Source organism: Castor canadensis, chromosome 16 (genome assembly GCF_047511655.1).
Source record: "Castor canadensis chromosome 16, mCasCan1.hap1v2, whole genome shotgun sequence".
Classification (NCBI taxonomy): Eukaryota; Metazoa; Chordata; class Mammalia; order Rodentia; family Castoridae; genus Castor; species Castor canadensis.
This window is the reverse complement of record NC_133401.1, coordinates 44,630,403-44,656,787: the sequence shown is the minus strand read 5'-3', so window position 1 is coordinate 44,656,787 and position 26,385 is coordinate 44,630,403. Positions and strand designations below refer to the sequence as shown.

At 44.6% G+C, this 26,385-nt stretch overlaps 1 protein-coding gene and 1 non-coding gene across 2 annotated transcripts in view; both read left to right on the top strand.

The window, feature by feature from the left end:
- Positions 1-26,385, top strand: part of Spock1 (SPARC (osteonectin), cwcv and kazal like domains proteoglycan 1) — a 490,594-nt gene that overhangs the window by 381,090 nt on the left and 83,119 nt on the right. The gene's annotated exons all lie outside the window — the stretch shown is intronic.
- On the top strand, positions 16,700-16,803 carry LOC141418275 (U6 spliceosomal RNA). Its single transcript, XR_012442959.1, has one exon. It is a non-coding gene; the product is annotated as a U6 spliceosomal RNA (small nuclear RNA).

Here is a 26,385-nt window from a genome sequence, read left to right as displayed (position 1 = left end):
TTTTCACTTGTTCTCACCCACAAACCAAGGCATAAATGTAAAGGCTGCTAGTGGGCATGCCTCTTAGTGAAGATGAGCACACATTTCTCCACGTGTAGCCCAGGGCATGCACCTGTCTGGCATTGATGTTATTATGAAGAAATTATGTCTCAGCTTCCTTTCCAGTGAGGATACTATTATTTGTCTAGTTTAACTCTTAGGATTGTCTTCTCGTGCAGAACTGACACTGTTTTGATAGAATGCCCAGTGGCTAGCAGGTGCTCAATTAATTTTGGTGGAAGGATGGGTTAGGAGAGTAGAGGTAGTCTTTGAGTAGAAGGAAGAAATGACCTACAAACTGCTGAGTCAAAATGTAGAGTCTCCTAATTCATAAAAAATCCAAGTGTTGTGTCACATGTACCTATGACTCCTTTCAGCCAACTCCTTGTGCCTTCCCTTTGTGTCCTTCATTTCCCCTTTGCCTCTGGGCCGTTGAGAGCTGGGTCACTGTAGGAACACAGAGGACCTGTGGCCTAAGTTTCTGGGCACCTCTGTTGCCTATTTTCCTAGTGTTGGCTGAGTTCCATGACTGGATTAGTATTTAAGCAGATGATTGTGGGCAGAGGAGGAGTTAGAATTTGAAACCAAGCCAGAGAGTACAATAAGAAAGAGAAAACCTTGCTTGAGCACAGGTACCTGAGAGTCTCAGGAGAATCAAGTTGCATCTTGTCAAAGCTTCTTGCTTAAAAACCCAGGGGAACAAAGAGATTTTCTTTTTAAAAAAATATTCCTATTCCATTTGTGCCATGACCTCTTTCCTCTCCCAGCTTGGGGATAATGGAACATTTGAGAGGTATTCATACTTTCAGAATTTGAAAACTACGTTGCAACCGAATCTGACTAGATTCTGCTCTTTCATTAACTGCAGTCAGCACAAGAGTAGACTGTGCTCTGGTGGGGCGTGTGGGGAAGGGTTGGGTTCAGTGTCTGTCCTGGAGGAGGTCTTGGCGTTCTTAGCTACCGTGTGCCCTGTGCTGGCTGAACACTGAGCGAGTCCAGTGGGTCAAGTGTTCCCAAAGCAGTTTGTATTTGTGTGCCAGATGTGAGATCTTCAGAGGGAGGGAGGGAGGCCTGGATATGTCTAGAGGCAGAGCCTAGGGTTGAAATTCTGTCTCACAGACCTAGAAAAGAGAGGTGCCCTGTGACTCAGAGATGTGTCTTCTGGCTAATTGCTTCTCCGCAAGAAGTTTAGAAATTGCACAGCAATTTTGTTGACAAAAGAATGAACTGGAAATTGCCATTTTGCAATAAGTGATTTGTTTTTTCTTGCAGGTTCAACCCTTTTTCATTGAAATAGAACCTTAAACTAGCATCTTGTCTTGCATGAGATTCTTTTTGTTAGAGAAAGTAGGGCTTCTTTTCTGTTGTATTAAATGAGAGACCACCTCCATATTGGTTCTATGTCTCCGTGGAGTCCCAACCAAGTCAGAGGGCAGCAATGCCAAGTTTCTAGGTGCTAGGTTCTGGTGCTTACAACCCAGCCTGGCTATTGGAGAAGTAAAATAAGCCACCCTTTCAGTGACCTCTGTCACATCCTTGGCCAACCTCCTTGGTATATTTCAGAAGTTCTCTTCTTTGGTTCAGGTCAAACCATGAATCTTTCTTTTGTCACTGTAAAGCTCTTTACCCAGGGCCTCACAAAGTATGTGTAGAAACTTGAATTTCTAAAAATGTATTCTCAATTTATTTGCTATTTTGTTACTAAAATAAGTATTTCACGTTGTTTTGTCTCAGTATCAACTGATGCATGAATGGGGTTTTGGAGCTGAGGGGGAGCTGTGGTTTTTACATGATTTGAGGTTATTCCCCAAAGGCTCACATGCCGGAAGCTTGGCTCCCAGTGTGATGGTACTTTTACCTAAAGCAAGGTAATTAGGTTATAAGTTCACAACCTTCAGAGGAGATAAATATTGGTCTCAAAGAGCAAGTGAGTTCTCCTGCAAATGGATGTTGTGAAGGAAGTCGTCTTACTCACTTGGCCCCTTCTATATTTGACTTTTCCCCTTTATGCTTTTCTGACATGTTGTGACATAGGCAGGGGACCCTTTCCAGAAACCAAACCGAGTTACCTGATATTGGATTTAGCCTCCAAAACTGTGAGCTAAGTAAGTCTCTTTTTGTTATAAAATAGTCAGCCTAAGGTATTCTGTTAAAATACCTTAACATAAATAAAACAGAAAATGTACAAATACAGAAAATTAGTACTGCGAGAGGGAATGTGAAAGCAACACTGGAACTGGGTGAGGGCAGAGGTTGGAAGAATGAAGGAGCTGACTAAAAAAAGCCTAGAATGCTGCACATGAAGCATTATGGGGAGATTCTGGTGAGGGCTCACAGAGAAGGAAGCTAGGAAGAAGCCAAAACGCCTTAGAGCTTGGATAAGTGGTTGGGACCAGAATGCTAATGAGGTCTCATTTGGGAACGTTGAATGTTCTATTGGAAACTGGAGTAAAGGTCATCTTTGATACACTATTGCAAAAACTTAATGACCTGTGTTCCTTCCCTAGGGCTTTACAGAAAGGTGAATATGAAAGTGATGACCTAGAGTATCTGACAAAAGAAATTCCTAACAGAAATACAGAAGGACCTGCTTGGGCACTTTTAACTGGACACAGGCATATTCAGGGACAATGACGTGATGTAATGCTGGAATTTGTCATTGGAAAGGAAGCAGAAGTATAAAGATTGTGCAAATTCTCAGCCTGACCAGGAAAGGAGCAAAGAAAAAGCATTTAAAAGTTCATCTCAGCAACAGCTTGCTAAAATGATTAGCACAGATATATATATATATATATATTTTTTTTTTTTTTTTTAAAGCCAAGTGCTTTGCATCAGGACAATGGGCGTCTTAGAAATCTGTGAGGCCACCACTCCTAGCAGGCCCAGAAGCCTAGGACACTGTGGTTTCTGAGAATAGGCCTAGGGTACCCTTCACAGGGTCACTGCCCAGCTCTGCCTCAGGAATCTCTCCATGCTTTATAGCAGAGCACCCTGTGGCCACTCCAGCCATGGTTCAAGAGGGCCTAGGTATGGCTTACATCACTTCTCCCAAGCATACAAGCAGGAGACCTTGGCATCCACATGGTACTGATTTCACAGCTTTGTAGAATACAAAAGATGTGGTGTCATGTCAGCTTCCACCAAAATTTCAAAGGAAAGCCTAGGAGGCCAGGCAACAGCTTGCTGCAAGGTGGTGCTGCTGCTGAGGTTGACAGCTAAAATGTCTAGGAGAGGCATGGGATGGGTGTGCTGTTCTTTACACTCCAGAGAGGTAGGCTCACTGGCAGTGGGCAATGCCATCACAGGATAACTATCAGCAGCATTTTGCAAAGGCGACTCCAGAAAGCAGCCACATGGGCTGAGCAGCAAAGCCATGGAGGTTGGGATGCCTGAGGCTTTGGGGGCCACTTCCACCCTAGCATGCGCAGGATGCTGGACTTTGAGCTTACAGATTTAATGTCTGTCCTGATAGGTTTTGGTCTTGCTTAGAACCAGTGACTCTCACTTACTTGCCTGTCACTTCCTTTTGCAATAGGAATGCTTACCTTATAGTTATGCCAAGGGCTCTTGAAAGCACAAAACTTGTTTTTGATTTTACAGGGTTACAGCTAAAAAGAGTTTGTCTTTAGTCTCATAAAACCTTTGTACTTTTGAGTAATTCTAGAAGGAGTTGGGACTGGTGGATGAATTGATTATATTTTGCATTGTGAGAAATAAAAACCTTGGGGCCTAGGGTAGAGTGATATGATTTGGATATGATTTGAGTATGTCCCCAAAGGTTCATGTGACAGAACTTAGTGTGGCAAAATTGAGGTAGTCTCACTTTTAAGAGGTTGAATCAATTGCAAAGTAATTAGGTCATAAGGACATACCTTTCAGATGGGATTAATGCTGGTCTCATAGAGTGAGGTAGTTCTCATGAGAGTGGGTTGAAGCCCCACATGCTTCAACCCTTCTGCATACAGCCATTTCACCATTTCCCTTTTGGATTCTCTGCCATGTTGTAGATAGGGGTGCTCTTACCAGAGACTAAATAGGTAAGAAACCTGATCTTGGACAGTCAGTCTTCAAAACTGTAAGATAAATAAATCTATTTTCATTATATAGCACACAGGCTCAGGTATTTTGTTATAACCACAGAAAATGGAGTAACACAGAGACATCCAGTTTTGGCAGAAAACATCTTTTTAAAGTTTCATTTGCTTTACATGGCTTTCTTGGTAAGCCATAAGCAGGTATGACTGAGCTACATCACCGAGGAGGTGAGAATGAGCCATACAGTTCCCTGTGTCCTGGGTACAAAGAAGACCTATTTTGTGTTCACTGTTCTTGAGTCACTGGATCCAATGTCCTCTGCCGTCACTTCATTGGAGGTGTGAGAAGAGAGAAATGTGGCTATTCCCAGTGAATTAAGATGTTGGCCAGATGGATAGTGTGTTTAATATGAAATATTAGCTGTCACCCCAATGTTGAGTCTAGGACCGATAGGCATTTCTACTTGCCTTCCTTACCAGGAGTAACCAGAAAATTAAAAGATAATATTGAAATAGGGTGGGTTTAGAAAGTTTTGTTTTGTTTCTACTTGATTTAAACACCAATGGGGTTATGAAGTTAAGTTTACCTAATGAACATGTGGAGGCAAAGATGGTTTTGTAGAAATAGAGGCTATTACCCGCTCCCTGGAGAGGAGCCCAGACCTGTCTTGAGGCAGGATGTCAGGAAGCCAGGAAGGCAGCCACACAAACCTCATGTTGGGCCTGTGTTTCTGTGCTTGCTCCCTGTTTTAGTCCCTTCCCATTCTCCAGCTCCTCCTCTTTGCCCCAGACACAGTGTCCTTCCTGGCCTCCTTTCTTGGCTCATTGGTTTATCTCTTCTTGGCATGAGAATACACAGTAGCTGCTCTCTGCTCCTCACAAGAAGACCAGGCTCTAGTTCTATCTCTCCACCTCTTTCCTAAGTGCTGTGTTTGTTTCTGATCTCTTTGAGGCCTGGTTTTCTGCAAATCCTTCAGAACCTTGTACCAAGTTTTGTGCTGCCTGGAAGATTTCTCCCCATAAGGTTTTTCCATCTCTCAGCAACCATAGTACCAACAGCCCCGTGCCATGGTCCACCATAGTTGTGGCCACTGTAGTGTAATTTACTGGTTGGTGCATCTCTTGATCTACATGAAAGCTCTTTGAGGACCAGGACCACAATCTTGCCACTGTTATGTGTATGTCTCACAATACTTTCTCCATCAAACAAAAGTGGCTGTTATGAAACACTAACGACATTCAGAGGGGTGAGTGTGATGGTCTCAGAGGGGCAGGAGAATTGGTTGACAGATTTGCCATCCTGATATTGCCCTTTTATCTTTCTTTACACATGCTTGGGAGCAAGCTCATTGGGTGATTTGTATCCCCAAGTAGAATGAATCTCACATGAGGGAAAAATACTCATCTTGCAAATCTGTGAGAGATTGCTGAGTGAATGAAAAATATGCAACCAACTCACATTGCCACTGCCAATGGAGTTAGGAAATTAAGTTTGTTAATGAATGTACAGGAGGAAAGGGTGGTTTGTAGAAATAGAAGCTGTACCTCCTCCCTGGAGAGAAACTTAGTTCTGGTTCAAGGCAGGATGTTCTGTTGTCTGATGTAGGAATGTCTAGAGCTCATCTTTTCCAGTGTTCTATGGTCCCCACTCCTTGACCCCCAAAAATCTTTACAGATTTAGAAACTGAGACCTGAAAAACTGAGTTATTGTTTAAACAAAGACTAGAACTCACTCAAGCTCTTTACATGGAAGGATGGTGGGCACCAGTAAGCTTAGATAAACTCATAGTGATGGCACCCCACATGGGACAGAAATCCTGAGTGAGAATCTCTTAAATAGACCTGACCATGGGCTTCCCCTATTTTTTGTTTTAAACTTTATTTTCTGCCCATTTCTTGATCCCATCTCTAAATATCCTTGTTACTGTCCATGCTACCGGCCTTGGAAAGCCCCTCTGGATCACTGGAAGACCCAGTTGGCCTGTACTCCTGACTTCAACCTCCCTTGCCTGGCACAGTCATGGCACTCTCCCAGGCATCCGCCTTGGCACACATGATAGATACCATTCCTTGGAAGAGATGTTGTGATCTCTGATTTTCAGAAAGGGAAAAATCCTAGGTCCTCATTGCCATCCACAGGCCCAAGGATGCAGGCTTTTTGAGGGTGAGAAATCTTGAGGAACTAGCTCTTTGAGTGAACTTGATGACATGAATTAATTAACAGCATTAATTTTGAGAAAATGGCTACCATTTGTTGCGTGCTGCTCGATGCCAAGAGCTTTATCACTACGATTTCACTTACTATCTGACCCAAAGATGTGCCCTTCCTCCTTCAGAAGAGGTTGCTGGCACTCAGAGAGGTATAGTGACATGTCTGAGTTCATGCCACTCCATCGACCGAGCCATTGATTTCACACCTGGAGCTGTCTCCTGCAGATCGCCCTTTTGGATACATCCACACTGGTGGTCTTCACCTTCAGGGAAGAAGGTGCCTGCTGCAGTTGATCAGATGGAATGGAAAGAGAAAAGGGCTGTGCTCTGCTCTCTTCATCTTTCTCTTTAGGAAGCTGTATCTGATGGCATCTTATTGTATTCATTTAATTCATTTCAACAAATATCTACAAAGATTCCCCCAGCAGCTAGAGAAATGACAGCTTGTTAAATAATAAGAGCATTTGTTTAAGACTCAGAAAACATGAGTCAAGTCTCATCCTGGTACCCTTTTGCAAATCCTGTGGTTCTCTGAGTCAGCCTCTCTGTCCATCCTAGGAAGCTGATGATGCCTTTCTCTGTGCCAGGAAAGTGTGCTGCCCAGACCAAAACATAGCAGGGGAAAAAGTTTTGCTAAGAATAAGGCATAGTAGATGTTTCTTTTCTTTGTTACTGACTTTTAGGGAAATGTGCCTACTAATGGAAACTTCCTGAAGGCAAAAGTAAGGTTCACCATAATCTTCTTTACTGTGTTATCCCCAGGACCCTATGATTCCAGGGATAGGCCAGATGCTCAGTAAAGATTGGTGGATGACCAACTGAATAGATGCGTGAATGGTGGAAGGAAGGAATGCTTTATGAATGATCATGTCACAGAGCATATAGAAGCCTGGAAAACCACCTCCCCAGGGAGCCTTTATTCAGTTTAGGTTCTTATAGACTGCGCTCTGCCCCTAGATCATGATTTGCCAATCTGCAGAGCAAACAGGGAGTGTGTACCCTTTATGTGCGAGTCCTTCCTATCCCTTTCTTTAGGATTTCCTCGGTGAAGAAGGCAGGTGGTTACTGAGGGCTGCCAAGTCTGTTCAGCTGTGGGCAATGTTTGTGACCAGGGGCAGCATCATCTCTCCAAGCAGAGACACTGGTACTGTCCACAATGGCTAGCTTCACCACAGTGGGCACTAGAAGGGGGAAGAAGCCCTTGACATATTGTAACCTTTGGCTGCTTATTTTTCCCTAAGAGAAACCGTGTGCTTGGGCAGAGTATGAGTTGCATGGGGAAATGTGTAGAGAAGCAAAAGGAAGCAACCAGGAAATTCAGGAAAAGGTTCTTTGATTCCTTAGCAGAGCTCAGTTATCCTCTGCCACCAGGCATCAGATTAACCCAGGAAGTGAGATGGAGAGATGCAGAGGTCTTTGAGGGAGAATGGCCAGGTAGAGAATCCCTGCACTAAATACTTCATGAGCATTTTTTATTCCATTTGCTTTAAATCTAACAGCCCTTGAAGTAGGCACTGCAGTTTCTGTCTGTAGAAGGGAGAACTAAACTCAACTAGTGTATGGCAGAATTGGAACCAATCTGAGGCCTGTCCTGTTTTGAGCCTGTCTCCCTATCCCTGAATGTCACTGCCTTGTGCAGCAGGCGGGGAGGAGATTTTGTGCCAGGTGAGGAAGTAAACTGAAACACTGCAGAGATGTGTTTTCTATCCATGCCACATCTGGTAGGCAAATTGTTTGAGAAGCCAGCTTGCTTACTTGGGAGGATCGCTGTGAGGATCACCTGAGACAGTGGATGCAAAGCACTACTTGTCATGGTCATTACCCATGGTTTCTGTCATCATTTTGTCACTGTGCATTTGCTGTAGCAGTGGCTGAAGATGGGAATGGACTTTTCCTTGTTGGGTGATGTCCTGGCTTTATCTCTTTATTCTCTTGTGGAAGGTAAGTTTTCTTCTGCCCCAAAGGGGAGCTCCAAGCTATCATCAGTGTTCATCAGGACACTGGCTCAGTTCTCTAAAACTAAGCCCTCTCCTTCAGTTGCCCTCTGTGCAACTGAAGGGCAGCTGCTGCTCTGTGCCCTGTCACAGATGGTGAGTGGGATAGTCTCAGTGGGGCTGTACTGCTGCTTGGAGAAATGTCACTTTCTGCTCTTGCTTTTCAAATGCTTCAAATCGCTGCTTGGTAATGGCTCCAAATTTAAATTTTGGATTTTTCTTTCTAACAACTCATAGGTCCTGCCTTACAGTTTCTGCTAGGTCTGCTTCACATGTTGCCTCGATTTCTGGTGGCCGACCCTGTGAGAGTGGGAAGGGACCAAGTGGCGACAACTCTCAGTGGTACCACCCAGGGAACCAACCCTCAGACGCTGAAGCTCTCATGGCCTCCTTTCATCATCTGTCATGCTAAGTGCCGAGGGTCACTTCTGGTAGAATCACATATTTGATATTCTTCTAGATAACACGGACATTTTATCATTTTAATTTTGACAAGTTTTATTGCTTTGTTGTAATTACAATAATACATGGAGACTTTTTGTGATTGTGAAAAATATTTGCTCTATATAAATCCCTTATCTTCTGCAGATGGTGGATCCTATGGAGAGTCCTTTGCTTCCTTAAGGAGTAAAAAGCACAAAGAAGAATCATTGTGCTAGCGAGGTTGGGCTGGATAGGTGGACAGGGTCAGCTTAGAGAACTTTTGGTGGAAATTGAAGAATCCAATAAGATTTTTCTTTTCCTTTTGCTATGTTTAGTAGGGCCCTGTGATAAATCCTCTTATTTATTCTTTATTATTAGAATACTAATATCTTCATGAATGTTTTTTACAGAGAATTTGGGGAAACTAAAGAATATTTTATCCATCACACTCTAATAGTGACTTCTCAGTGTCCCTGGATGGACCCTGCTTCAACTTACTCTCCTCCCTTGGTTATATCTTGTGCCATAGTGACACACCTGGCACTGGGGCTCAGGGTGAGATGGTGAGCCCCTGCCCTCCAGGAGCTCACAGTCTGCAGGGGAGAAAAGAGAAGTTAGTCGTGTCATGCTGTGACCCCAGGTTAAATAGGAAGTTCTGGCTGGTGCACTGCCCTGCACTTGCCGTTCCCAGCCACTCTGTTATCTGTGAGATGACCTCTGCCTGCTCAGTGCCTCTGTTATCAAGCAGAGTGATCAGAGCCCCTCATGGGGATGGAGTTTGTGGTGTCCTTGTGGGTGATCAGTGAAATGACTCAGGCACTCTGTGTGTACTCTCAGAAGTGGCCTGGAGGCACTATAACTAACCACTGTGCTTCCTGAATCTACATGAGGGTGAGGGTGGGACTGGTGAGGGGAAGAGCACTCACCCTGAGCCAAGGCAGTGGGCTGAGCTCTGATTGTACTCCTGACCAACCCTCACAATGACTCAGGGAGCCAGATGCTATTATTACCTCCATTTTATAGATGTGGAAACTGAGCCTCAAAGGGTTAAGTGTCTACCCCAAGGTCATTAGAGTGATCAAGCAAGAACTGGAGTTTAGGTCCAGGTTTGTCTGCTTCCAAATTCTTCCGTCTGTGATATTGTCTTGTTCCTGACTACAGTAGAACTCCTACTGTGCTATCACTGAATCCTGTCACACTAGAGTGACAGAAGCCCAACAGTTTTCCCCAGATCAAAGCTGAAATAATGCCTGTTTCCTCCATGGACCATGTGAGAGAAATGAGAACCCACATGTAGCCTGTGGTTTCCAGCTCACCAGGGCGAGTGCTCTGCATCTGCCATTGTCCATTGGTTCATTTAATTTTCTAACAACAACTTCCTTTTCTATGCATGTGCCCCATATTGACTGCTGCACCATTAGCAATGAGAACACTGACAGACTCACAGTACACACTCAATAGCTCTAGTTGAATAAATGGTGTACAGCAGCCCATTGAGGCAGTCTTCATTTCACAGATCAGGAGGCCAAGGCACAGGAGGCCTAGTTAATTCTCCTATAGCTAATAAGGCTGGAGTCAGGGAGGATTTGATCCCAGGTTGGTTTATTCTGACTTTCACCCCTCTGTTGTTCTGAGAAGTCACCAATCAGTTCCCAAAGATTTGAGTGGCTGATATATTGACTTCCCTGTGAGGCCCACAAGTGACATCCTCTTAAGGCAGCAAAGGGAAGGAGATAATTGATGAACTTAATTATCTGTGGCAATGACATGATGAGGGGACCACACTGTAAGCGCTCATCATTACTCTACCGCACAAATTCCCCGAAATGAGAGCTCACGTATTTCAACAGGCGCTGTTCCCTTTCATTCACAAGGGTCCCCCCTCCTTGAGTGTGGAGTTATGGTGTTTGAAAAATCACTCGTCTGTGTGAAACACAAATTATATCAGATGGAGAGCAGCTAACTTCCTGGAAATCACAGTTGGCCTTCATTAATGAATTTTGGCCTGATTAACACAGGTTCTGGATTGACATCAAAATATGCAAGTGGAACTTTGGTAGGGGTGGGAGGAGACTAGTTTGAATTTTCTAACTTTGAAATCAGGGGAAAGAAAGGCTCAGTGAAGCTTGGAATTGAGGGCTGGATGTGTAATGAGCGCCTGGGTCTTTGAAGCTTCCTGCTTTTTTCAGACCTCAGTGGGCTGAGACTCCACCCAGGCTCAGAGGCATTCATGGCCATTCCATGCCCAAGGACATACAGCCAGGAGGGAAATGAAGTCTCATGGGCCCTGAAAAATATAACAACTGCTTCGCTCACATCCATTTCCTTAGAACCTGGATCCCTGTCATGATCCTCTCCTAAACTCACCATTCTCTTCAGTCTTGGCTTCTTGTTCTTCAATGCCTGCCAGCTGATAGCTGGCTTCCTATTCTTGCCTTTCCCCAGGAATCTGTCTCTACAACCACACCCACCCACATGGTTAGGCTCTTAGCCTTTGTAAGTAGTGTCTCCAGCCTCCTAATCTCAGATCTGCTGCTTACTGTATATACCAAGATGTTCCCCCAGGAACCTATAGTCCAACATCAGATGCTTATGCCCCACCCAGCCTCCTGAGTTTGCCTGTGTCAAGTCATGACCATCTCAAAGTCACTGGGCTATAGTTCTGGCCTCAGAAGAAATATAGTACCAGAGGAGATTGGGGCTCCACATGCACACTGGGCTTTAGAAATTTCTGATCATGGGGCAAGTGATGGGAACTATTAGCTCATAACTTCGGTCACAGGGCAGAATGGTTACCAGGGCCAACCTCCTGGGGCACTTGCTCTAGCTGGCTCATCTTTCATCATGTTCTGGGAGAAATGAGATCAGACCTGTTGGGAAAAAACTGTAATCAAAAGAAAGGAAGAAATGACAGCCTTTGTCTAGCCCTCAGCAGTTTCACACCTCAGCCCCATCATCAGAGAGTGGACTCTAAGAAGGGCATTTTATTACTTAAATGTATTTTTCACAGAGATGATGTCAAGCAAAGAAAATCCTCTTTGAGTTATATGGCTTTTTCGTTCAGCACTACAGGGTCTTTTATCTCTAAGCAGTAAAATCAGGCAGTAATTCAAAGTTTAAGTTACTATTTCATTTTAAAAATATCACCTTAATCTTGTTGCATTTGGTCAAAAGGCTGCTTTGGCATTTTTGGTCACCTTTATCTCTGGTTTTATTTCTGTAGACTCTCATGAACATATATAGGCTTTATTCAGAAAGACATTTGGGGTTTATTTTCTCCAGCAAGTAAAGGGGGAGAAAGGACAAAATTAGGCTGAGGCATAGATTTAAAGCCAAGTTGAATGTCTGGTGATGGTTATCTTCTGTCGGCCAAGGTGAGATTTTAATGGCTTTTTTTGACCTTGGGAAATGTTAGTGTTGGACAGGAGTTGGTGGATGTGCTTAGCTGGCATCTGTTTCCTCATTCTTCAGAGTGCATAGAGCAACGGGTTGGACAGAATACAGACTATCTATCATGTTAAAAAATCTGCTGTTACTCTTTCTCCCTGAGCATTTCTTTTCCCTATTTGTGAAACCTCAGCAGGGGAGGACTGGAGAGGTTTCTCCTGCAGAGACTAAGTGAGGCCACTGCTTCAGAAATCAAGACTCAGGAGCCTGCCCTCTGTAGTGTGTCATTGATGACAGAGACATGCAGAGGTATGAGGAGGACAGACCCTGCCCTGGGCACTCCTCTGAAGGCTGTTCTGTGGGCATCCTGGTATGGGAGCATCAGAATAGAGAACAGGCTCTGTTAGTTTCCACTATCTGAGGGTCCAGCGATGAAGTACGAATGAAGCCTGCCTTCTCTGGGTTTAGAGCCAGGAGAAAATGAGTTTGAAGCCACAAAAGAGCCATTATTGGTCTGCATTGTCATGGTTATAGATCTGAACAGTCTTCTGTTCATGATGACTTTCCTTTTCATTACTGGCATAGTTTTTCCACTTCTGCCTTTGGGTGACTGTGAAGTCCTTCCCTACAGTCACTTAGAATATCTGATTTTCTTCCCTCGTTTCTCCAAGAAACTCATTCTTTCCTTGGTGATGGGTCTGGCAGAACTTTGGGGGACTTGTTTTCTCTCATTCATTCATTCTTTCATATAACTAATAATTAAAGGGTACCTACCATGAGCTGTGCACTGTTGTAGGTACTTGAGATGTTAGTGGGAATGAAAAGAGCAAGATCCCTGCTCTCAAGGAGCCTGTGTTCAGTGCAGTCATGGCAGGGGCCCTATGGAGACATCCAGGAAGGACAATACTTCTCTACCTTTCCAGATGAAAAACAGTATAACCCTACATGCTGCCCTGGTACATTTCTCATCAAACTCCCCACCATTGGAGTGACTTGGCCCTGTTGGGAAGACAGTAGTTCCTTCTGCCCCATTGTTGGGGGTAAAGGTAGAGGACCACTGAACTACCAAAACATCTTGACTGAAGAACACACATCAAACCTCTTAAAAGCTCATATTTCAGAGTCAGAGAGCTAGTGTGCTTAGAGCTGTTTTTCATTGAGCAAGCAGCAGTTCTGAGCCTTGGCTTCTTCACATGTGTTATAGTTTTGCTGGATGAAAATTAAAGGAGAAAGTATAGGTCAAGCTTTTAGCACCATGCCAAGTTCATAGTTAGCTATACACACATATGTATGTATGTATGTATGTATATAATGAAGACTTTATACTATACATAGTATCTTACCATGAAGAGTCCATAGATGTATTACACAAAGTCATGACAGCAGTTACATTCTCACTGGGAAGAAAATATGGGGTGGCGGGGAGACAGGAGGAAACAACAGGAGTAGGCATGGGACTGTGTGTAGCTAAGCAGGATGAGCTGGAAATGTAGCTGGACCCAACGGGTCCACAAGGGAGGGATGGTGGGGAGTACAGAGAACCTGCCCAAAGGGGTGGGTTTGGAATAGGAAAAGAGAAAGGCATTGGTAAGAGGAGCACACGGGAGAGGCAGGGACTGGGGGATGCAGGGACAGGGCAGTATTGTTGGAGAAATGAAATCAGGAAGATAGTGACCTGCCTCAAAGCAGAGGACCTGGGTTTTAATTCAGGCTTGTGAGGAAAGTGTTAACAGTTTGGGATCTGTATTCTGACTGCCTGGTAAGCAGGAGAGTCAGGTGGGGTGACATGAGGGACAGTCCAAGCTTTACATCTGCTAGACTGTGTATGCCAGGATGCTGTTTACAGAGCCAAGGAATAGCCAGACCTGAAGTTGGATGTTGAGAAATGAAATTAGTTTGGGCTGGAGATGACAAGAGAGCTGTGTGTGTGTGTGTGTGTGTGTAATTGCTCTGCAGGTAGGCAGGACTGGCATCCATCTGTCCATCTGTCTGTGCATCTATTCATTCATCCAATGTTTCTTTAATACCTGGTGTTCATAAGAGAGATAAGAAAGTGGTTGTGAAAATACAGGGCATGAGGACACTTCGAAGTAGGCACAGATGCATTCTGGGAATACTGGGGACTCCTTCCACAGGTTGTCTGGGGGATGTAGTCACACCAAGGCAATGGGAGGGAGCCTCTAGAACATGGCAGAGAAGACCTAGGTGGACCATGTGACCGTGGACTGCTTGGGGCTCTGACAGTACTGGCATTGTGGACATGTGTCTGGAATGTGGATGCAGGGATGTGCGGGGTTCAGTGTGGATCACCAGCAGTCTTTTCTGTTTAAGCTTAAAAGCTGGATTTTTATGGCTATAAGCTGGGGTGGGTGTCACAAAGCAATCTGCATTTTACAAACACTGCTCAGTTGTGAAGTTGTTGGAAGAAAGAAAGAATGAGTGTGGCTGGTGGGGAGGGGTTGGAGGAAGGGACAGAAGAGGTGTTGTCTGCTCTGTGTCAGAATCAGGACTGCAGCCAGGCCAGAGATCTCTTAGTTATCTGCCCAGTCCTGACAGCCATGGGAAGCAGGATTTATTTTTATTTAGTGATAAGGAGATTGTGCCTTGGAAAGGTTATGCAAATTGCTAAAATTGTCACCTCTGCTCATCAGGGAAACTGGGTTATCAGATTCCCATCCCAGGTCTGCAGTAAGAAGCTGCAGATAGAATGGGGCAGAGAGCTTCTCCCCTGTGCATTACAGCCAGAGAGATGAGATCAAGGCAGGAATCAGGTGCCTCTGTCTCCTGGAAATCCTGACTATGGAAGACACTGCCCCAGCAGGTAGGGGCACAGTCCCCTGGGAGAGGAGGCTTGGGGTGGGTAGGGCCCCTCCAAGGATCCAGGACAGCCAGAGATACAGCATCTTGGGCACATTTATAGCAGCCAGGACATTTTTCTCTTAAGCAGGTGCTTGTACCTCAGCACGTTCTCTTCCTTTCTCAGAGTACTGCCTGAGGCCACAGGCTGGGTAAGAGACTGAGCAAAACCCCAGTTCCTATGCTGCCTTTTGCACCTTCCATTGTCCACTCCCCCATGTGTTTTGTGCTTTTCTTTGTATTTGGAGCTGCTTCTGTCTTTTCCTTGTATTTCTTTTACTTTTCTTCCCAGCACTCCTGCCATGCCTCCTCTGCAGCTTCTTTGGACAGTACTGGGGTTTGAACTCAGGGCCTTGTACTTGCTAGGCAGGCACTCTACCACTTGAGCCACACCTCCAGCCCTTCTGCCTTAGTTATTTGTCACATAGGATCTCACACTTTACCTGAGGCTAGCCTCAGAATGAGACCTTTCTACCTATGCCTCCTGCGTAGCTGGATTACAGGTGTATACCACCACACCCAGCTTGTTTGTTGAAGTGGGATCTCATTAACTTTTTTCCTAATCTGGCCTTGAATGGTAATCCTTCTGATCACTTCCTGAGTAGCTAGACTTATAGATACAAGTCACCTCACCCACCTTTATTCTTTCCTTCTTTATGTGTGTTCCTTCTTTTCTTACCTTTTATTTCTCTCCACTGAGAAATGTGAGTGATAGTCCCTACCCTTCTAATATTTCTTGGAAGATGATGAGTTAACTAATTTCAGCAAGACCTTCTGTGACCCAGTGTTTCAATGTGCAGACTTAGGTCAAGTGCCTTAGCTTATGAACAAGTACAGCTCCCTCAAGGAGCTTGCAGTCACATCTAAGTTAACTTCAGGATTTTGATCCTATGAACCCTACTCTCTTTTGAGGCCTGGCCTGGGCTCTTCTGGACAGTATGCTGCTGCAAATGCTGTTCTCAGAGAGCTCCTATGGGAACATTGACTCTTCATCGTCTGCCTGGAATAGCTGTAGTCTCATTTCCCAACCCCCAAATCTCCAGGACAGGCCAAGTCCCTGGACCAGTAGACTCTGAGACATAATGGAAGGGGTCCATGTCATGTGATGCAGGTCTCTGTGCTAGTCAACTTCTCTCCTACAAGTTACCTTTGTTAATCACAACCTCTGACAGTATTACTCATTGTCACTGTCACTAGTGACAAGTCACAGTTGACACTCTTTATGTAGCATAGGGAGAGACAGAAAGGCTCTATTTCCTCCCTGCAGGCACCATGACAGCCTCTAGCAGGGATCTCGTGCCCTCTCTCAACTGTCCACTCTCCTCCACTACCCCCAGCTCTGATGTCACTTCATTTCCCTGGCCTCTCCTTCTGCCTTGCTGTCTAGCCTTCCTAGATGGTCAGGAAGGCTTTGCAGAAGCCCTCACCCTTATGGAAGTCTACCAGTCATCACTTACAGCATTGTACTAGGGAGAAGTTGAGGGCTTGAGTTAAAAAATTAAATCTATTTCCTGATGATGAGGTCATCCTTTGCTTCATCTAAGTTTCTTAATCTCTAAAGTAAGCATTCTGTTGTCTCCAAACCTGGGGTTGTGTAAGATACATCCCATAAATAAACAGGCTCCAAAGATACTTGTTTCCCTCAAGAGGGAGGGGAAAAGAGAGGGTGATGGGGCAGTGAATAGTATTAAAGTACATCATTTGCACATATGAAATGTAACGAAACCCATTAAAATGATGAAAAGAGGAATAGGTGTTCCCTTCAGCGGCACAGATACTAAAATGGGAATGATACAGAGAAGATTAGCATGGCCCCTAAACAAGAATGACATGCAAATTCATGAGTGTTCCATATTTTTCCAGTAAATAAATAAATAAATAAGGGGGGATAGGAAAGTAAAGGGTGTGAATCTGATCAAAGTATATATATAAAATCACAATAAAATCCCTTTGTATAAAAGGTAGGGAGAAGCAGCTGAGCACATGCACTCAGTAGAGCATGGGAAATGCGAGAGGATGACCCTGCAGCACCCTGGGAGGCCTCCCTGGAGGATGAATTAGCAGGCAAGAGGGGAGGGCTGAAGCCTGTCTGACGCTGGATCTCACACTCAGGTGTCCCTGAAAAGGTCCATGTCTTTACTTCTAGGTAAATCAGTTACGTTTATACTTGGAGCCTCTGTCCTGTAGAGCTGGGAGGAAACTTGACCTGAATCATTTTGTGAATTTACGACACCCCCCCCCATAAGTCCTGCTGAGGTGTCAGGAGTTAGTGAGAATATTGGGGTTAAAGGTGGAGGTGCTGGTTTACCAGTCAGCTCTGCGCACAGGCTATGGTTTTTGTCCCTTCAGGTACTCAGTGCATCTTCATGGAGGACCTCTATGTCCAGGTACTGTTCCAGGTATTGATAGGAAGCCAGGAGCTTTAAGTCCTTATCTGTTGTCTCCCCAGATTCCAGACGAAGGAAATGTCCCACCGAAATTTTGAACTACAAAATACAGAGATTCCTGCCAGAGCAGAAGGCAGACAAGTCTGTAGCAGTGAGAAGGAGCAGAGGAGAGCCAAGGAAGCTGTGGTGGTGTGACACAAGGAGACCAGAGACAGTGCAGGCAGGGTAGTCACCTCAGGGAGTAACTGGACTCCCCCATTGCATAGCACAGAGAGCTCTGTCAATCAGAGGCTATAGGAGTTGCCAGGAGTTGTAACTTGTCCCACATACTCCCGCCCATGGTGAGAAGACTTCTTTTTCTCAGGCTCCCTCATCTAGAGCCCAGCATCTACCTTTGGCACCTTATGTGCAAGACTCTGTACTGGTTTTGCTGCAGTTTCGAGAAACCTTGCTGAACCTTGCCTCTAAAAACCATTTGTACAAACACTGGACTGAAATTTGCCTTTTCACTTGCTGGAATGGGGTTTGTTGTGTCATTGATGAGACACACAAGAGGAGGGGATGGTGAAGAAATTAAGAGACAGACAAGCTGTTTACTTCCAGCCTCGGTTTCCCCCTGTGTCACAGGAAAGAGCATCCCTGCAGATCTTAGGTGCAGCTGTGTTTAGCCTTCTCCTGAAGCATTACTTGCATACATAAAGAGAATTTGTGCTTCAGGAAAACCTGAACCATGTCTTTAATAATTCCATATTGAAGGCCTGTTCTTTTCCAAGTGTAGGCCAGGTCCTGGATACAGCAGGACGCGGGTCCATTCACTACCAGCAAAAAGTTCGCCCCCTAGTGAGGAATTGCAAAAGGAATTGGAGTGGTGAAGAGTGCCCTGTGCACTAGCAGGAAGTGGTTTCTGGGAAGAAACTCACCCCCCACACCCATATTCTGTTGGCAATGCAAGTTAAAAATCTCCCTTTAGGGGCTGGTGGAGTGGCTCAAGCAGTAAGACCACCTACCTTGCAAGCATGAGGCCCTGAGTACAAACACCAGTGTTGCCCCCCTCAAACAAAATTCCCCTCAAAGTATCAATGTAATGATCAATAAATGTACGCAGAACCTAAGGAATAATGCAGTGAACACTGTACATTCATCACCAAGTGTTGGCAGTCATTAATATTTTGCCAAGTTTGAGTTCTCTCTGTGTATACACAGGCACACTTCCTCTTGAATTAGAAGTAATTTGCAGACACTGTGTTACCTCACCCCTAATAAAAGCAAATGGGCTTTCTTCCATGTAACCCCTTAGTAGGTATTTATTATTACACCCACGAGAACAGTAATTCTATAATATCAGCTAATAATACAGTTCACATTAAAATCACAATGATTTTCCCCAAAATGACTTTTATATTTTTGTGTAATTATTGTTATTGAAGAACTAATCAAGTTCACCCATTGTGTTTGTTTTCTGTCTTTCTTTTAATCTGGAACTGTGATCTACCCACCCCAGGGTTTTTGTTTGTTTGTTTTGTTTTATGTTTTCTTTCAGCGTTCAGGCAGTTATCTCACAGTGTGTTCTCAGTTGGGGTGTTGTCTGTTTCTCACTGAGTAGGTTCAAGTTCAGTATTTTTGGCTCAGTATTTCCTGGTTGCCATTGGTCCCTTCCTGTTTTGGAACCTCAGGTGTTGCATGCCAGGTGGTCCCATTACAGTAGTACTGACTTGCTCCTTTTAGTTGAGAGATGACTGTCATATATTTTATTGGAAATGTACATTTTTCTCTGTGTAATAATTAAGTATTCTGTGGGGTAACTCTGAGACTGTGTGAATGTCTTGTTCCTCATTCACTTTTACCCAAACTTTTTTTTGCTAAGATATAACAATCTTTTCCTGACTCAGTTATTATAGGCATTACAAAATGGTGGTTTTCTAATGGTAGCTTTCCTTCTAAATTTAGCTAGCATTCATTGTAAAGAAGAGATTTACTGTGGTCCGTTCAACCCCTTCCATTACTCTCCCTTACGTCTTTTCCTCCCACCCCCTATTTTTCAACAGCTTTCAATACACAGCAGGGATACATTGAAACCCCTTTGAACACCAACTTAAATATTAATAACAAAACAAAAAATAGGTACAGTGTGTGTGTGTGTGTGTGTGTGTGTGTGTGTGTGTGTGAAGAGTAGTACTGGGGGAATGAATGAAGGAGATGAAGGTGAAGGTATATGGTTGATGGACTTAATATACTTACATGAAATAGAACAAAGAAATCTCTTGTAATTGCTTTAAATGGGGCAGGGGAGGGATGGAGGGGGAGAGACGGTGGGGGTGATGTAACTAATGTGCAATATAAGCCTTTCCCATGACGCTTATATGTCAGGTGCTAATGAGGACCAAAAGAGAGAACGAGTAATTGGGAAGAGCTGGTGCATTGTATGGACCAATCAGGAAGTCTCCTGGCAAGACAAGATCTGGACAGAGAACAGATTAAAGTGAGCCCTGCAACTGTGGGGTGGGAGGGATGGGGACAAAGGAAAGTGCAAAGGCCCTGAGGCAGAAGATTCTGACTGCACTTGAGAAACAGCAGCATAGCTGGTGGAGAAAACGGAGGAGAGTAGAAAGGACCACGTGACTCTCGCAGTCAGCAGCCACTCACTTCACACCCAATTATTAAAGCCAGCACGGCCTCAAGATTATTTCCCTCCCTCTACTGTGACATGATTTTGGACAAATAAAAACAAATCCAAATTCATCAACTGTGAACAAAATTGTCAACTGCAAACTGCCAACAGAGTAGTTTAAAAATAGATGATAGGTTGATGAAATATAGTGGAAAAGGCAATTTAAATAAAATGTTAAAAAATAATACCCAAAGCATGCAAGGCACAGTGAAGAGTGTGGTGCAGTGGGAAATGCACTCAGCAGAGACCTGCGTGAGCAATGAACCAGAGAGAAGTTATTAGTTTTGCTTTACAAATCATAGAAGAGAAAGATTTACTGGCCATTTGCCGGAAAACATTCACTCATTCCAACGTATCAGTGTGTTATGCAAAACAGAAGCAAAGTTTGGTTGGGAAATTGGCTGGCACATTTATTTTTTAAGTAGGTCAACATTTGGGATATTTCTGCACATTCTGTCTTTGGCTCTCTCCTTTTTCTGTTTCCGTGATGATTGGGGAAGTGCATTCCTGTTATAGCAGGTCATGGGTCCAGAAGCATCTGTGGTTTGTATTTCTGTTTATATTTCTTTTTGTATGGGTATGGGGACTGGTAGCTGCTTAAAAGTCCTCATTTCCTATTCTCTCAACTCACTTCCCTTACAGAGTTAGCGTTAATTATTTATTTCACTGCTTTATCATAAAGTCAATACAAAGATTTGAATTTTTCATATCTTCTCTTTTCTGGGCATGAGTCACAGCTGATAAAAGTTGGCTGAGTTCTTTATGTCCAACTGCTTCCTATCTAGAGAATGCTGTTCCATACTTGTTTTTTTTTTTCTTTCCAGTAGACCTGAGCCATCTTGACACAAAAATCTATGCATTTTAAACCTAATACAATGCATTTTCATTCCTTAGAGTCTGTCCCTTCTGAGAAATCTGGAGAAAAAGTAGAATGGTTGGCTAGGCCTGCCATCATGGCGTACCACAAACTAGGTAGCTTCAAGGACAGAGGTTTGTTGTCTCACCATCTTGGAGTCTCAAAATCTGAAATCAAGGAACAAACCATGGTCTGTTCCTTCTGAAGGAGGCAGGGAAAAGTCTGTTTGCCTCTCTTCTTGCCTCTCGTAGCCCTTGGAATTCCTTTGCTGAGAGATGCCATCTACTTGGGTCTCTTTACATCATCTTCCCTCTCTGAGTGTAGGTCTCTCTATCCAAAAGTCTCTCCCTTATTAGGACACCAGTAAGGGTGGGTTAGCACCCACCTTAATGAGCTAGTTTTAGCTCAATTATTTCTATAAAGACCCTATTGTCAGTGGAGGTCCCATTCTGAGTTACTGGTAGTTAGGACTCTTAGCCACCTCTTTTATGAGGGACAGAGATGAAGCCATAGCAGGTGTAAAGCTGTACCTTCCAGAGGACGAGGGGGCCCATTGTAGACAGCAGCTCCACTTTGGACCTGGCCACACTACAGGAAGGATCCTCCACTAAAGGAAACAGTGGCCAGCAATGGTAACTTCCTTTTCTTTGGTAGGTCTCTTTCAGTTCTTCTGATGGAGGAATTCCAGGGGGGTCTCCATCTTTGGCTGTTTGTAAACTCTAGCAGTTGAGTGACCTTCCAGTTCAAATCCAAGAAATTCGTTTACATCTGCTTCCTCTTTTTTATATTCTCCCAAATAATTTTTAAGTGCTGAGTTAAGGCCATTTTTTTTTCAGCTTCTTGTTTGTCAACCTCCACGTTGGGAACTCTATGAGGTGGGTTCCCCATCTGCCCTTCTTCACCTCAGAACTCTGCAGTGCTCTGCCTGCCTACAGGGCAGGTGTGGAGCGAGCAGAAGAAAGAAAGCTAGCTGAGCAAGTCCTTCCTACAAAGCAATCACCATCCGTAATTTCACCACCTCTCAGCTCCTGCTTTGAGCACACTGCAAGAGAGAAAGTTCTGTACCCCTGTCCTTCCGTCTCAAAGTCAGGAGGGAGCCAGTGATGCTCTGGTGTCCTGGGAGGGTACTTCTTCCTCCTCACAGCTCCCTGTGAGAATTCTTTTGTTAGTTTGCTTTTGAGACAATGATATTGCTTTGTAGCCCAGGCTGGCCCAGAAATTGCTATGTATACCAAACTGGTCTCAAACTCCTGATTCTCCTGCTTCAACCTTCCATGTGCCAGGATTATAGACATGGGCCACCAAGCCTTGCCTTAGGAAAATCCTTTCACTCTCTTGCTCTCTGTTCCCTGCTATGTCTTTCTCGAGGAAGGCTGTACATCTTTATTTGTTGTTGTTCCAGCTTGATTGAGAGATGGATAATTGACAAATAAAAATCATATATAATCAAGGCTGTGTTTATCTCGATTGGTGGGAGCCCAGCATCTCTGAGACCATGCACCTATTCCTAGCAAGGGGCAGGACAGCTGCAGTGGAAAGGCGCCATGACCTCCTCTCTTCCTCTTAGTGCCCCTCTTCCTCTTAGTGCCTGTTGCCTTAGCAGGCCTGTGTTCAGGGAATAACACACCTGCCTTGCACTTGCAGGATTGGTGGGCATCCAGACCAGGGCATGTGTTTGCAGTGGATCACCAGGTCTGTGCATTCCCTCCACCTGAGCCTCTGTGACTTGCAGCTCGGCAGAGAGAGCTAGATGTCTCTACTTGGTATTAAGGTACTGCTCTCATTGGACAGCCTGCTTCACAGGCTGGGCTTTGAGAGTCAGCTGGCTCCCTTGTATAAAGCTGGGGTGGAGTTCATCTTTCAACTTCTGTGTCTGCTCTGCCCCAGCAAGACCCTGGAGGAGAGAGGAGGATGCAAGTGCCAGGGGCAGTAACTTCAAGGGGGGAGTTTGAGAGGAGAGCCAGAGGAAGGAGATAGTTGTGAGATGCCTGAGTCGCAGGACTTTGGGACACCTCTGCCCACCAGTGGTTCAGGACTTGGGTTGAGAGCTTCGTCACCTCCACCATTCCCAGAGGTCTCACATATGGGCTCAGATTTCCTGGGGGAGGTGTGCTTCTAGTTTGGCCCACCTCCAGACAAGTCTGTTTCTATTGCATCACAAAGTGTTTGATGCATAAATGTATTTGCATTATTTATAGAAGTTGTCAAGACCAGTTACAAAGCAAAAGCCTCAGAATCAAATAGACACCCTGTGAAATAAAACATTGCTCATGTTTGCAATGCTTCTTGTAGGCTCTTGTATGCCTGGCCTTCTGTCTCCCCTGGGGAAGTGATCCCATCTTGATGGTTTTGTCATCCTCCCCCCATTTTAAGTTTTAGAGGAGTTTTTACCAGCTATGCATGTATCTCTAAATAGCCTGTTTGAGTTTGTCAAAGGATGGAGTTATAACCATTTGAGCTTCACTTAAATGCCACAAATTGTCCCAGAAAATAAAAGCACAGATAGGTGCCCTTGGAACTTGGATTTGACTTGGATTTGATTGGAGATAAGTGCTGTTCTCTCTGGTGGCCCCTGTCTGGAATCAGGGAGAGGCTTCTGCCTCCATAGACTACAGCCAGGGACCATGCAGGGGAAGGATGCAGCAGCCTAGCTGTGGTAGCTGGGTTATAGGGAGGGATATTGAAGGGGCTGCTGGTCAGGGCAGGGTCATACAGGGAACAGATGACATCTGGGAGGCTGGTATACTAGGCTCTGACTCTAGCAGCAGCCAGAGGCAAACAGGGAGGCCAAGAGGCAGAGCATTGGGTATGGAGCTCAAAGAGAGGACTCAGAGCAGATATGGGTAAAAGGTGGGGCAGGATGAACAGCTTGAAGATGGAAAGCAGGAGCTCTGGCACCTGTCTTCTTTGGAGTGCAGGCATGTTGGAAAACTCCTGGTAGGCAGAACAGAGGTTTAGGACAGCACAGTGAACACTGCTAACCCTTCTTCCTGCCTTTATTCCACAGCGATTTATTAAATACCTACTATGTTCCATCATGTCAGGGGTATGACAATGACTAAGACATCCTGCTATAAAGTACTTCATGGTGGAGTAGCAGGTCAGCTGTTCTGTTTGTCAGCTCTTGCTAAGTTATGCTGTAGTAACAAATGATCTCCCAACACCAGTGACTCATAACAGCAAGTTATTTCCCTGTTCAGGGGACGTGCTAGCTCTGGATTACCTTCAGCTCTGTTTTATGTCCTTGGTCATCAGGGTCCCATACAGAAGGATCAGCCCTTTTCTGGTGCTTGAGGTTTTCATGTCGGAGAGAAAATAGCAGGTGAGGTGATGAAACCAGGCAGTGGTTCTTGAAGTGTTTGTTCAAACCTGGCTTCGTCAGTCCTGCTGCACCTGCCAGAGCAAGTTACACGGCCAGGGCTGGTAGGGCCAGGGAGGAAAGTCAAGTCTCCCACAGGGAAGGGCTGCACTGCGAGACACAGAGCCATGAGCTTGAGCTGAGGTATGGATTCCTCCTGCAGGGCAGAAACCGGAATGCGGGGAGAGTACTGTACTTTATTACAGAAATAAGCTGGCAATTACACTAACAGTGTGATAAATACTTGTAATCATTTTAGCTTTCTAAAATAAATTTATGCATCACAATATACTTTCCCCTAGATTTTATATATATATATATATATTTTTTTTTTTTGGTAGTACTCAGGGCCTGCGCATGCTGGCCCTGGCACTCCACCAGCAATTTTTGTGTTGATTGTTTTTGAGATAGGGTCTCACTTTATGCCCAGGCCATCCTAGACTGCAATCCTCCTATTTTGTGCTTCTCTATGTAGCTGAGGTGACAGGCTCTTGCCACTGTGTCTAGCTATTGCTTGAGATAGGTTCTTATGAACTTTTTCCCTGGCAAGACTTGAACCACGATCCTCTTAGAGCTAGGATTATAGGCTTGAGCCATCACACCTGACTTAGAGATTCTCTTGAAGAAATAGTTTGAAAGTCATTAGTCTGAAACTGAAGCTTGTTCTAGAGAGCCAGCCCAAAAGAAGAGGAGGAGGAGGAGGAAGAGCAGGAGGCAGGGCTGGCCACAGCAGTCCTCACTCTAGCCATGGGCTCAGGCCCTTGTGCTGTGTTATTTGGGGATACACATCTTACAGTGTGACTCACCTTCAGTTTCCTCTTGGCTCACCGCAGTCCATTGGCTTATCTGTAGACATCTTTCATACCTGTGGGTCTCTCTTGAGCTCTGTTCCCCCAAACTCATATATCCTTCTTAACCTCATAGCCATGTCCCTGTGGCTCTAGAAGGATGTACTGCTTTTTGTGTCGTAATAACATTGGTTAATGTGTGAAGCCTGGCCATGGCTTCTTTTCTTATAGTCCCCATCACTCCCACAAGCACACTGGGCACATGCTAGACACTTCACAGTTATGTACAGAAGGGAGTTTTGCATCAAGAAGAAACCAACACTCTTTAGCCTTGCTCTGTCACTCCCCACCAGATGGGTGACAGTTGGAGTTATGCAGAGTGACTCTGGTACCTTTAGAACCAGGTTGAAAGTACCCTTTTCCTGGGTTTGTAATGGGCCTGAGGAGTGAATACCTCGTCCTGTCACAGCGAGCCAGTATTTACCTGTATTCATATGTGTTGCTTTGCAAATGCTGGTGACCTTTTTTTCTGAAGTATGCATTTATGTTTTCCAAGGGCAAGAACTGTATCTCTTCTTTCTCTTCTTCTATAATTTTCCCCATGGCACCTGATAAGAGCTGCTGCACAGTGAGTGCTCTGTATTTCACCTATCTCTTCTTCCTTTCAACTCCCACCATACTCAGGCCGTGGGCCTTTGCAGAAGTCTGATTACACGCAGGCCTTGATCTGGAGAATTTTATAGGCAAACAGGGAGGAAGCTCTCAGACAGCTCACATCTGGAGCAACAGCAAAGGTGCATAATTAGCCACATACAGTGAGCTGTAGGATGTCTATGCTCTGAAGTCCCACCCACATGACAGAAAGAGTCCCAGGCCCCTTAAAGGCTTAGTCCTAGAGTCAAACATTTAAATGAGCCCATGGACTTTCACAAGTTAACCTCTCTGAGTCTCTAAGTCATTTCTTCTTCTTTAATGTAGCAATAAAAAAATTGCTGGTAACTGTTATAGTCTATTACTCCTATAAATACCACCCCCCTCTCCCATTTATGGTCTGAGTCTACTGAAACTTAAAAAGTAAAACGCTAGAAGGGGACCAAAATATTATTGTTGCTGATAAAAGGTGACAGGAGATTACAGCTTATTGGCCTCTAATACTGAGCTATGGAATTAGGTAAACATTTTCACCAAAACACAGGCTAGTTACACAGCCATGGGCATCCTCCAGCTGGTGAAGATGAGTGGAAACTTAGGTTTGAGGTAGTGGAAGGAAAAACATGTGTGCTCCATATTGCTTCCAAGGGGAAGGAACAGAGTGTTGGATATACCATCCTAACTTACAGAAGAGAGTGTGAGCAGACTGCTAAGAGTGTTCTCCAAGCAGATC